Source organism: Mycetomoellerius zeteki, unplaced genomic scaffold (assembly GCF_001594055.1).
Source record: "Mycetomoellerius zeteki isolate Tzet28-1 unplaced genomic scaffold, Tzet1.0 scaffold451, whole genome shotgun sequence".
In the NCBI taxonomy this organism is placed as follows: domain Eukaryota; kingdom Metazoa; phylum Arthropoda; class Insecta; order Hymenoptera; family Formicidae; genus Mycetomoellerius; species Mycetomoellerius zeteki.
Genome location: NW_017257448.1, coordinates 9,413 through 19,810, shown reverse-complemented (window position 1 = coordinate 19,810; position 10,398 = coordinate 9,413). Strand labels below are relative to the sequence as shown.

Genomic DNA, 10,398 nt, shown 5'->3' with positions numbered 1-10,398 from the left:
TATATTACAATAAATAAATAATAATACAAAATACATTATGATATTATATATATGTTTATTATATATATTGTAATATATACAATATTATTACAATATACATTACATATACACATATATATATATATATGAGCCCCTTAGTTGACAAGTGGCATAAGTTGGCCAAAATTAGGAAAAATGAGTTTGTGTGTCATAGGAGTAGAAAGTATTAAGAATGTTTGTTTTATCAATTTAATTTACTTTTATTTTGTTTTTATGTTCATAAAAAAATAAATTAAATTAATACTTTCTACTTCTATAACAAATACCACTTGTCAATTAAGGGGCTCATATGTGTTGTGTGTGTGTGTGTGTGTAACCCTATATATATTTATACATATATATCGTAATAATAAACATTTCTTTCTGTATGCTGAATGAGATAAGATGAGTCTTTATAATCCAATCAGATAAACTTGCATAGCCGCAAAAACGTATGCATAAAGAAAATTTATGCGACTGTGTAAGTTTGTCAGGATAGTTCCTTACGCAAGTCTGCATAACGATGGGCGTGAAACAGTTGCAGGACGTCATGTTTAGAAATGGCAGAAGCACTACGTGCGAGACAATGGGAACTATTGCTGGGTTTGCTGACATGCATAGGAAAAACTTCAGCTTGTCATTAATCACACACGTTCCGAGCGTCGTTGATTTTTCTGATTTCATGTCCAAATAACCTGAAAGAGAAAAAACGTTGTTCGAGCAAAGAAACGTGTCACACCATAGTGTGCATCGAATTAAAATAGAAAGAAACGATATACTGAAATGTATTGCAGCACTAAAATGTTCTCTTAAGATTGTCTTTAATATGTCTTTGTCATTCACAGGGCCCATTATCATCATCACGAGTACGTCGACTTTATTCAAAGCATCTTCAATTTTTTTGATTATGACATCCAACCTGTGAAAACGTGATAGTTACATTAATTAAGAGCAACGATGACGTTAATTATTCGTAAACCAAATCGTATTTTACAGTAGATAGAGGAAATGCAATAGATTTCGATTGCACTCACCGATAAGCTGAAGTTCCTAAGTCTGTAAGATTGTAACCGTTCTCTTTCAATAAAGAGGTTAAAATTATTCTGTTGCTATCATAGATGCGTCCTAAAGTTAAAGTATTTCTAGCTTCTTCAAACTTGCTTCCGATAGAAAATACACCTATAGATACAATTTCGATGACTGGAATTGTATCGCAGCCACATAATGTCAAAATGCCCTGTTCCGGTGATCGGATACTTATGAACTTTTTCAAAATGCCCGTTATGCTTTGCCAAGTAGCCAGCATTTCTTCAAAAATGAATAAATTGTTTTATGTTAATAGAACAAAGCGTGCTTTAAAAGGCGCATTAAATGATATCAAACTATCTTCGTATACCTAATATTCTCATTTACTTTTGAGGCGACCAAGACCTCAATTTCGTATTTCTTATCATCGATATTAAAATCATCATCATTGCATTCGTCCAATATCTTTATATTCTCTGGCGTTACAACCGTATTTGCTCCTGCAATTACGCATAAAAACAATAATTAATTCTTCACTATAATCAAACAAGTTTAATTTTCATTTTAATTATTATAATTAAATTTTCAAAGCTGTTAACTTTAACTTAACTTAGCTAAAAAAAAATTAACTTACCCAACACTGGTATTATTCCATTGTTCATGATCTAGATTTAATTTTTAAAACAACGATTGTATCTTTACCTAATTGAAGTTTGAGTTCTTTTAAGCTTTCGAGAGAATTATTTAAAAAGCACGTCCGAGTTAGAGATTTATATTACTAATTTTACCGAAGGACATTTTATTCCGTTTTTGCAGTAATTTTGCAGTGAACATTTTTAATTTTGTATAGCAATTTAATTTAATTGCTTTCCGCATTTTAATTTATGTAGATGTCCGAACTCTTCCATGATAGAATATCCACTTCTAACCCGTATGCATCAGGTGCCAGGTACAACCGAAATCTCTGTGAACTAGAAAAGAAGCAGTATCTAAAGATCTACCTTTGACGATTAAAATTTGTGTTTAACTTAATCGATGACTAATTCAATCAGCAGAATTGCTTTCTGGAAAATTTCTGTTCATACAATTTTCCTCTCATAATATCTAATATTTGCTTTCACACTTTAAACAAAATGGTGCAAACCGTCATTCGTTTACAGGAATTTAGCGAGTCTTACCTTGGCAGATGCTTTCAACACTTTTCTAATGTCCTTTCCGCCGGTCCCGTTGCTGGTCAACATTGCGTATCAATGTTTAGCGTAAGTTCTACATAACGGCACGTCTTTCGCAATAAATACATCTTTGGCCAATATCCTATTGTAAGTATCAATTGTGTTCACAGTTTGTACATTTACTTTGTAGTCGTCATTTTGAAATACTATAGCTTTTATTAAATATATTGCTTTCTCCACCGACATTATATCATTTTGCTCTGGTTTCTTATAAAACTTCGTCACCACCATTTCCTTCTATAACGAGAATCAATTATGATCTGCGTGTACACAGTTTTTAAGAAAATTTACTTTATTTCCCGGGCGTAGAAGATGCTTTACTGTTTCTTCTTCGGATTCGTAAAACAAAGACATCAGAGTCACTGCTGTTATCACGAAACTTCTCAGAATTATCAAAATTATCATTACTTTTGAAAGCATGACTTCTTTCATATACTTCATCCATTGAATCTATTGTTGACCTTATAATTTCTTGAAAATTTGGATAGAAGTCACATGTAATAATGATAAGTGTCTGATGTTGTATTCCACATTATAACCTGAAAACATACATATATACAGGGTGTCTCAAAAAAACGGATCGAAACACAATGGGGACGTACATTGGATCAAGGGGAACAAAATAGTTTTGTACCATTTTGCAGTTGACGCAATATTTAACGAGATATTAACGTTTAAAGATAGGCGAATACAAGCGTCCGACCAGCCTACTGCTCATGTACTGCTGCCGGCAGGACGGCCTACCATCCCCACCGATCGCATGACGCGCCGGCCGGCGGCGCGGGCGAGCCGCGAGGTGCGAGAATGGCCTGGCAAGCGAGCCACTCAGAACGGCGCGCATGGGAAGGAGAAGGATAGCGCTTGAGCAGTAGGCTGGTCGGACGCTTGTATTCGCCTATCTTTAAACGTTAATATCTCGTTAAATATTGCGTCAACTGCAAAATGGTACAAAACTGTTTTGTTCCCCTTGATCCAATCTACGTCCTCATTGTGTTTCGATCCGTTTTTTTGAGACACCCTGTATATGTATATAGAAAAATTAATACTATAAAAGCTATATATAATCTCGAAAACCACAGAATAAATGGAAACAGAATTTTACCGATGTTATAATAGTTTCGATATCAATATGCTTATCTCATTAGGAATATCGTTATCGAAAACCTCATTAGCTACATCGCTCAACATTGAGAAAACAGTTGTATAATTGCCAGTTAGAATAATATTACTTTCATTTTTATCGCAAATAGAAATTAACTGTATCTACATATAACATAAATTATATAATTATATATTAATCATACACATATATGAATGTGCATGCACGTATGTGTGCGTGCATGCGAGAAAAATATTTAAAAATCTATTTGTAGAAGTTACCTCCTTATCCTTATCATACTTTGTAATTGTGATGCAACTGGAATCTATGTCTCGTAAATTCTGTTGTAGTGAATGGATTTGATTATTTAATAAGTCAATATTATGGCGTTCTTGCTCGAACTGTATATATAGTATAACGACGTTACAATGCTGACTAACGAAACTTGCGTTAAGGATTATACATAATAGAGATTATATTGTAGTATATGATACGTCCTATTGCTCTTCAGTACAGAAATATAGGCTATGTTTACACCGTGCATTTAGGCCGCGGCCTATACAATTCTTCTTCTTCTTAATTAATAGCTCCTGCCTCCCTCGCTTAGGAGTATACGGAGGCAATACGGCCAGATCTCGTCTTAATGGATTACAATATCAAAAAGTGACGCAATGCCCGCGAAAATGGCGTTGCCCGAACGGACACTGGGCGCCTGCGTCTACAACGTCGTCACGTCGAAATAACGCGCGTCCGGACGAACGCACGAGACGAGCCAACTCGCGGACACGCGTCGGGAGGAAGCGATAGCACAGTCAAAGTCGGCAACACTTTCAAAAATATACGATTGTCAGCACCCGATCCGAAACGCGTCCGCCGCGGTCGAGTGGTTCTTCAGAACTCTCTCGGCCTATACAATAGATGCCCTCATCCTGTAGGTTAAATTAAACAAAGATACTTATCGTATAGGTCGCGGCCTTAGTGCACTGTATAAACGTAGCCATTGGTGAATACTTCAGAGCCACGACACACACCTTAATGGGCCTTCTACAAAAATCAGCAAGTCATAATGTCAGATCAGAAATCTTAAACCAGTCCTAACCAAGTCGTTCAAGTTGGCTATTGGCCAACTTCACCGATTATGACTTAAGATCGCTTAGAACTTCCGATTGTAGAAGGCCCATTAAGCTGGTTCTACATTAGTCGTATTGCAGCGTCGCAAGTGTGTTGCAAGCGTTGTGGTCTAATCAACATCAAGCTAGCTCGACTCTGATTGGACCACAAAGCTTGCGACACATTTACGATGCTGTGATGCGATCAATGTAGAACCAGCTTTACATAACGCATAACGCATAAGAGAATCAACCAATCTGAATTCTACCTTTCCTTCCACTTCTCGGAAAAGAAGAACTTTGATCGGTTGATTCTCTTATGCACTATGCGTTATGCGTTATGCAAAGGTTTGTGTCGCGACCTTAGAGTATATTCACACAAACTTGTATAGCCGTATAAACGTATGCATAAAGAAAATTATTTCTCCTATAAAGACGCACGTAAATTGTGATTGGATAATTTTCTTATGCATACGTTTATGCGGCTATGCAAGTTTGTGTGGATATACCCTTAACGTCCATGTTTATGTCCATATTTCTTTAATTTTTCTCAATGTTTTTTTTTATAGAAGTAGAAAGTATTAATTTAATTTATTTTTTTATGAACATAAAAACAAAATAAAAGTAAATTAAATTGATAAAACAAACATTCTTAATACTTTCTACTCCTATGACACACAAACTCATTTTTCCTAATTTTGGCCAACTTATGCCACTTGTCAACTAAGGGGCTCATATATATATATATATGTGTATATGTAATGTATATTGTAATAATATTGTATATATTACAATATATATAATAAACATATATATAATATCATAATGTATATTGTAATATTATTTATTTATTGTAATATAACTATTATATGTATATATCAATTGTCGAGCAAGTGTTTGATTACCCGGGAAAAAAAAATATATATATGTATATCATATAATAATTATACATAAAATATATCCATATATATATATATAATTATATCATATATAAAAATTAAAATTTCTGTATCATTTTATTTAGAAAATATCTCAAATTTTTGTATGCGAAACTTACAATATTTCAATATTTATATTTATAGTTGATTTACGAGACGTAATTGTATGAAAAAAGAAGTTTTATTTCTCACGCTACTACGAACTATATTCCTTTCAGCACGACACACTCGTATCGTCTACACTTACCTCGCCGGACGCCATGCTAGCTTCTTGCCCGATCCGCGCGCCCACTCCAGGCTCTTTCCCGAATCTCCGCTCAATCGCGCGCTTTTCAAATTACAACTAAAAAACAATAGAAATTCCAATAGGAATCCATTTCTAATAATACATAGATACTCTAATAAACCATTCAAACGACGTTTGACACTTGCTCGACATTTCAAACAAAGAGAGAAAATGTAGCGGAATCTGACGAACATGCATAGAGATCAGTCGTAGCGACATCATTTATTTCTTCGCAGTTGGCAGGCCTGGATTCTGAATCTTTCCACCATGATCTGATATCTTCGTTCATGGTCTTCATCAGTCTTCGTGATCGGATCGATCGAACGGGTCTACTGTTTGTACGATACAAGAAAGTTTCAGGTTTAGGAGGGAAGTACTTGTCCCACGTTTAATCTTGGTAAGTTGCAATTGTAAATTACTCATTTAATAGTTTAGCTTAAATATATGCATACAATGATAAATCTCAGGATTTCCAAAAAGACGAACGGAAACCAACATGGCGGAAGGTACAACAAAAAGCACTGAGAAAACGGAAAAAAATATGGACGTAAACATGGACGTAAGTATTCACCGACCGATGTATATTTCTGTACTGAAAAGCAGTAGGACGTAACGTATACTATAACCAGCGCCTCTATTCTGTATAACCCTTAACGCAAGTTTCGTTAGTAGCATTGTAACGTCGTTTTAGCATGATAAAGATATAGAATAGAGGGCTCGGTATACGATGCATTGTTCGACCGATTTTCAGCTTACTTTCCTCTCCCTTACCTCACAATCGCGCGCGGTCTAAGTGCCGATCGTGTGCATTCGAAAATGTTACCCGAATGTCCCTGCGTATCATCTCATCCTTGTTTAATATTGGGTGAACAAAATAAAACGATACACGGAGACATTCGAGTAACGTTTCCGAACGTATAATCCATTACATATACTGGCAGTATCTGGAGACACTATAATATCTCGATACAGGTGTCGCGAAATCAGTTGTTATGATATTCTTTCATATATTTAAATACTTAATTTTATATATATATATATACTTGTTTAATATTGCATTTTCTCATGTTGGTAAAAATAGTTGCCAATAAGAAAATGCAGTATTAAAAAGTTGATACTTTGAAAAACTTCTTAGAGCTCTATGAGAAGAAAAACAATTTTTGTCTCTTGCTGTTTTTCTTTAAAATTAAAGTTGATAGTACTTAAGTAAAAAATTATTGAAAACCAATATTTGGTGATTCTTAGTAATTGATATCTTGTTACTTATTGTAAAAATTGTCGTTATTATCAAACCCTGTATATATTTATTCAGAAGATACGGTAGTGTCTCGATTTACACACACACACACACACACACACACACACACACACACACACACACCGACACACACACACACACCCACACACACACACATATATACCGGGTGTTTCAGACCACCCGTCCCACCCTTTTATCTTCGCAGGATAAGGTCCAATCGAAAAAGTGTTCTGACAAAAGTTGTAGGGTTTCTAAAGATCTATTTACTGGCGGTATGAGTTTGATCTTGGGTGGCATTGTCAAGGTCAGGTGAAGATCACATCGATTTTTTTAAATGGGAGAGCCCATTTTTTTATTGCATATTCTTATAGCACATTTCGAGAGCTTTCCAAAACACTATAATTAAGTTCATTTTCATTAAGTACTTTTTGAGTTATGAGGCTCGAAAGTTACAGTACAATCGGCATTAGCATTACACAAATTGTCCGACTGACAGTTAAAACCTCTTAAATGTTGTTCAGAATCATGTCCTGGATAACATTTATCAATATCATGGCCATTGGAGGTTGTACCTCTTATTTTCATTTTTACGTAAAAATGAATTTTTAATACAAAAATGAAAATAAGAGGAATAATCTCCACTGACCTTGATCTTGACAAATGTTATCCAGGACATGATCCTGAACATCATTCAAGAGGTTTTAGCCGTCGGTCGGACACCTTGTGTAATGCTAATGCCGGCGATATTGTAACTTTCAAGCCTCATAACTCAAAAAGTACTTAAGGGCTTACTGGGGTCAAAAATTGTCAAAAATGTTGATTTTTGTATTTGATAGTACAACGTCCCAGGAGTATTGTGTTAAAATTTCAAGTCATTTCGTGAAAAAATGCCGGAGATATGATTTTTTGAAATATCTAACTCGGAGGCCCATGCGGATCTCAGGTATACGTATAACTGCGGTTACGTCGAAAGAAGAGAGAATACGACGAAGACAGGAACAAAAAGATGCTATGGACGTCGCAATTGCTTCAGGAACACTGGAATATGGGCCTGGAATCGACGACTCTGTGTAAGTAACCAACAAAACTTAAAAATTCTCATCTTATGAACATATAAATGTATGTAAAACTTTAAACGCGTTTTTCTCGAAATGTTGTTTTAAAAGTCGGTGGACGCTCTCAATCAGCGAATATTGAACCGACCGTTTTGAAATTTTGCACACTTTCTACGCATGAAAAACCCGCCCCCAACGGTCTTAGTTTCTGTTTTTTGTTATTTTTACCGATTTAACAGATACAAAATGGCCGGTATTTAGTGCTGGAAAACACAACTTTTGCTTCTACACATTCCCAAAAAGTTAGAAATTAAAAAAAAAAATTAGGCATCGTTGGGGGCGGGCAAAATCTATCCACTAATGAAATCAATTTGGATTTTTGCTTTCAGATAAGTCTACATCGAGTTATAATGTCCACCGCAAACCACCACTTTTGAGAAGCGTCTCCGCAAAATGCCTGCCAACGCCTGAATTTTCAAGATTTTTACTTAAAATTTTTATGAAATATATTTAAAAATACGCTTTATTAAATGTAGTTTATTTCATTAATGTAACGTTTAACGGAACAGAGAACAAAAAAGGTCGAAAAATTGTTTTTTTTCCACTCGTAAGCCCCCCAGTAAGCCCTTAATGAAAATGAACTTAATTTAGTGTTTTGGAAAGCTCTCGAAATGTGCTATAAGAATATGCAATAAAAAATGGGCTGTCCCATTTAAAAAAATCGATGTGACCTTAACCTGACTATGACAATGCCACCCAAGATCAAACTCATAGCGCCAGTAAATAGATCTTTGGAAACCCTACAACTTTTGTCAGAACACTTTTTCGATTGGACCTTATCCTGCGAAGATAAAAGGGTGGGACGGGTGTTTCCGAAACACCCGGTATATAGGTGTATATATACACACGCACGCACGCACGCACGCACGCACGCACGCACGCACGCACGCACGCACGCACGAACACACATGTTCATATTTAATATTTTAATATTTTTGTAGTAAGATAACGATGACAAATTAGTCAATGCCATGGATTTATTAATAAATGATAATAATGATAATGTCAAGCAATCGGCTGATCGTCATACTTCTGCACAGCCATTCGTAAGCATATTTTAACTTTAATTTATCTCCTGCTCTCCCTCTCTCTCTTTCTCTCACTCACACACACGCACGCACGCACGCACGCACGCACGCACGCACGCACACACACAAATTCTCTCGTTGACGCAACTTAATTGCTATCACTTCTACTGCTTTAAAAAAATATCCATTATTATACTTATTTATTATAATTTTTACAGTTGAACAATTTTCCTGAAGGAAAAAGAACCAGAGGCAATCGAGCGCAGCACACGTAAAACAAGAGCGCTTCATGCGTTTTTTATATAAGTTGTCTTTAGCGCATTATAACTAGGAATATTAAATAAGGAAATAAATTTCAGTCACATCGTCCAAAACCTGAAACTCAAGATGATTGGAAACATAGATCCAAAGTAATTTTTATTATATATTCCTTTAGAAAATATATTATACTTTAATACGAGAAGCACCACTAGACAGTTGTTAATATTATATTATACTTACATTTTTTTCAGCCGTATCCGTCGAAACCTGAACGCCAATCAAAACTTCGCGATGATCATACATAATTGCTTATAATTATTTTTTTCCCTTATGTTGCAATTTCTAGATATTACTTGCACGTTGCTGATAATATATAACTTATAGTTTTTATTATATATTCGTTATTCTTATTATAGTAAAAGGTTTGATTTCTCATTATTAGTTAAATACCACTTCTCAACGAGCGTATCATAACAATGTTCATTATATATTATTATTATTCAATTGTTCATGATCTAGTTTTAATTTTTAAAACAACGATTGTATCTTTACCTATTTGAAGTTTGAGTTCTTTTAAGTTTTCGAGAGAATTATTTAAAAAGCACGTCTTAGGATTAGATGCAAAAGTAGAAATAGATTTAATTTAATTGCTTTCCGCATTTTATTTTGTAAACGCGGCGTTATGAATTTTAACGCAAATTGTTTTTTTACATGATTCAATAAAATGTCCGAACTTTTCCATGAGCGGTAATATATATTGATATCGATAGCTTGACCTTCCAGGCCCTTGTATGATATATATGTATAATTCATGTATTTTATAATAGTATATATTGATATAGCTTAACCTTCCGGGCCCTTGTATGTTATGTATGATGATTTTATATAATAAAACTTAATGCGTAACTCGAATCGCATCGCATGTCTTATCATTGTGTTTGATCTCCTTCTTTTTACTCCATGATAGAATGGCACAAATAGTGTCTCCTCGAACGCAGCCAGAGGGTGTATCTAGGCTGTGTTCCAAA

At 34.8% G+C, this 10,398-nt stretch overlaps 1 pseudogene; it reads right to left on the bottom strand.

Annotated features, from left to right (window-relative positions):
• Window positions 1-456: 456 nt before the first annotated feature.
• LOC108726916 (uncharacterized) lies at window positions 457-5,684 on the bottom strand (annotated as a pseudogene).
• Window positions 5,685-10,398: the final 4,714 nt, after the last annotated feature.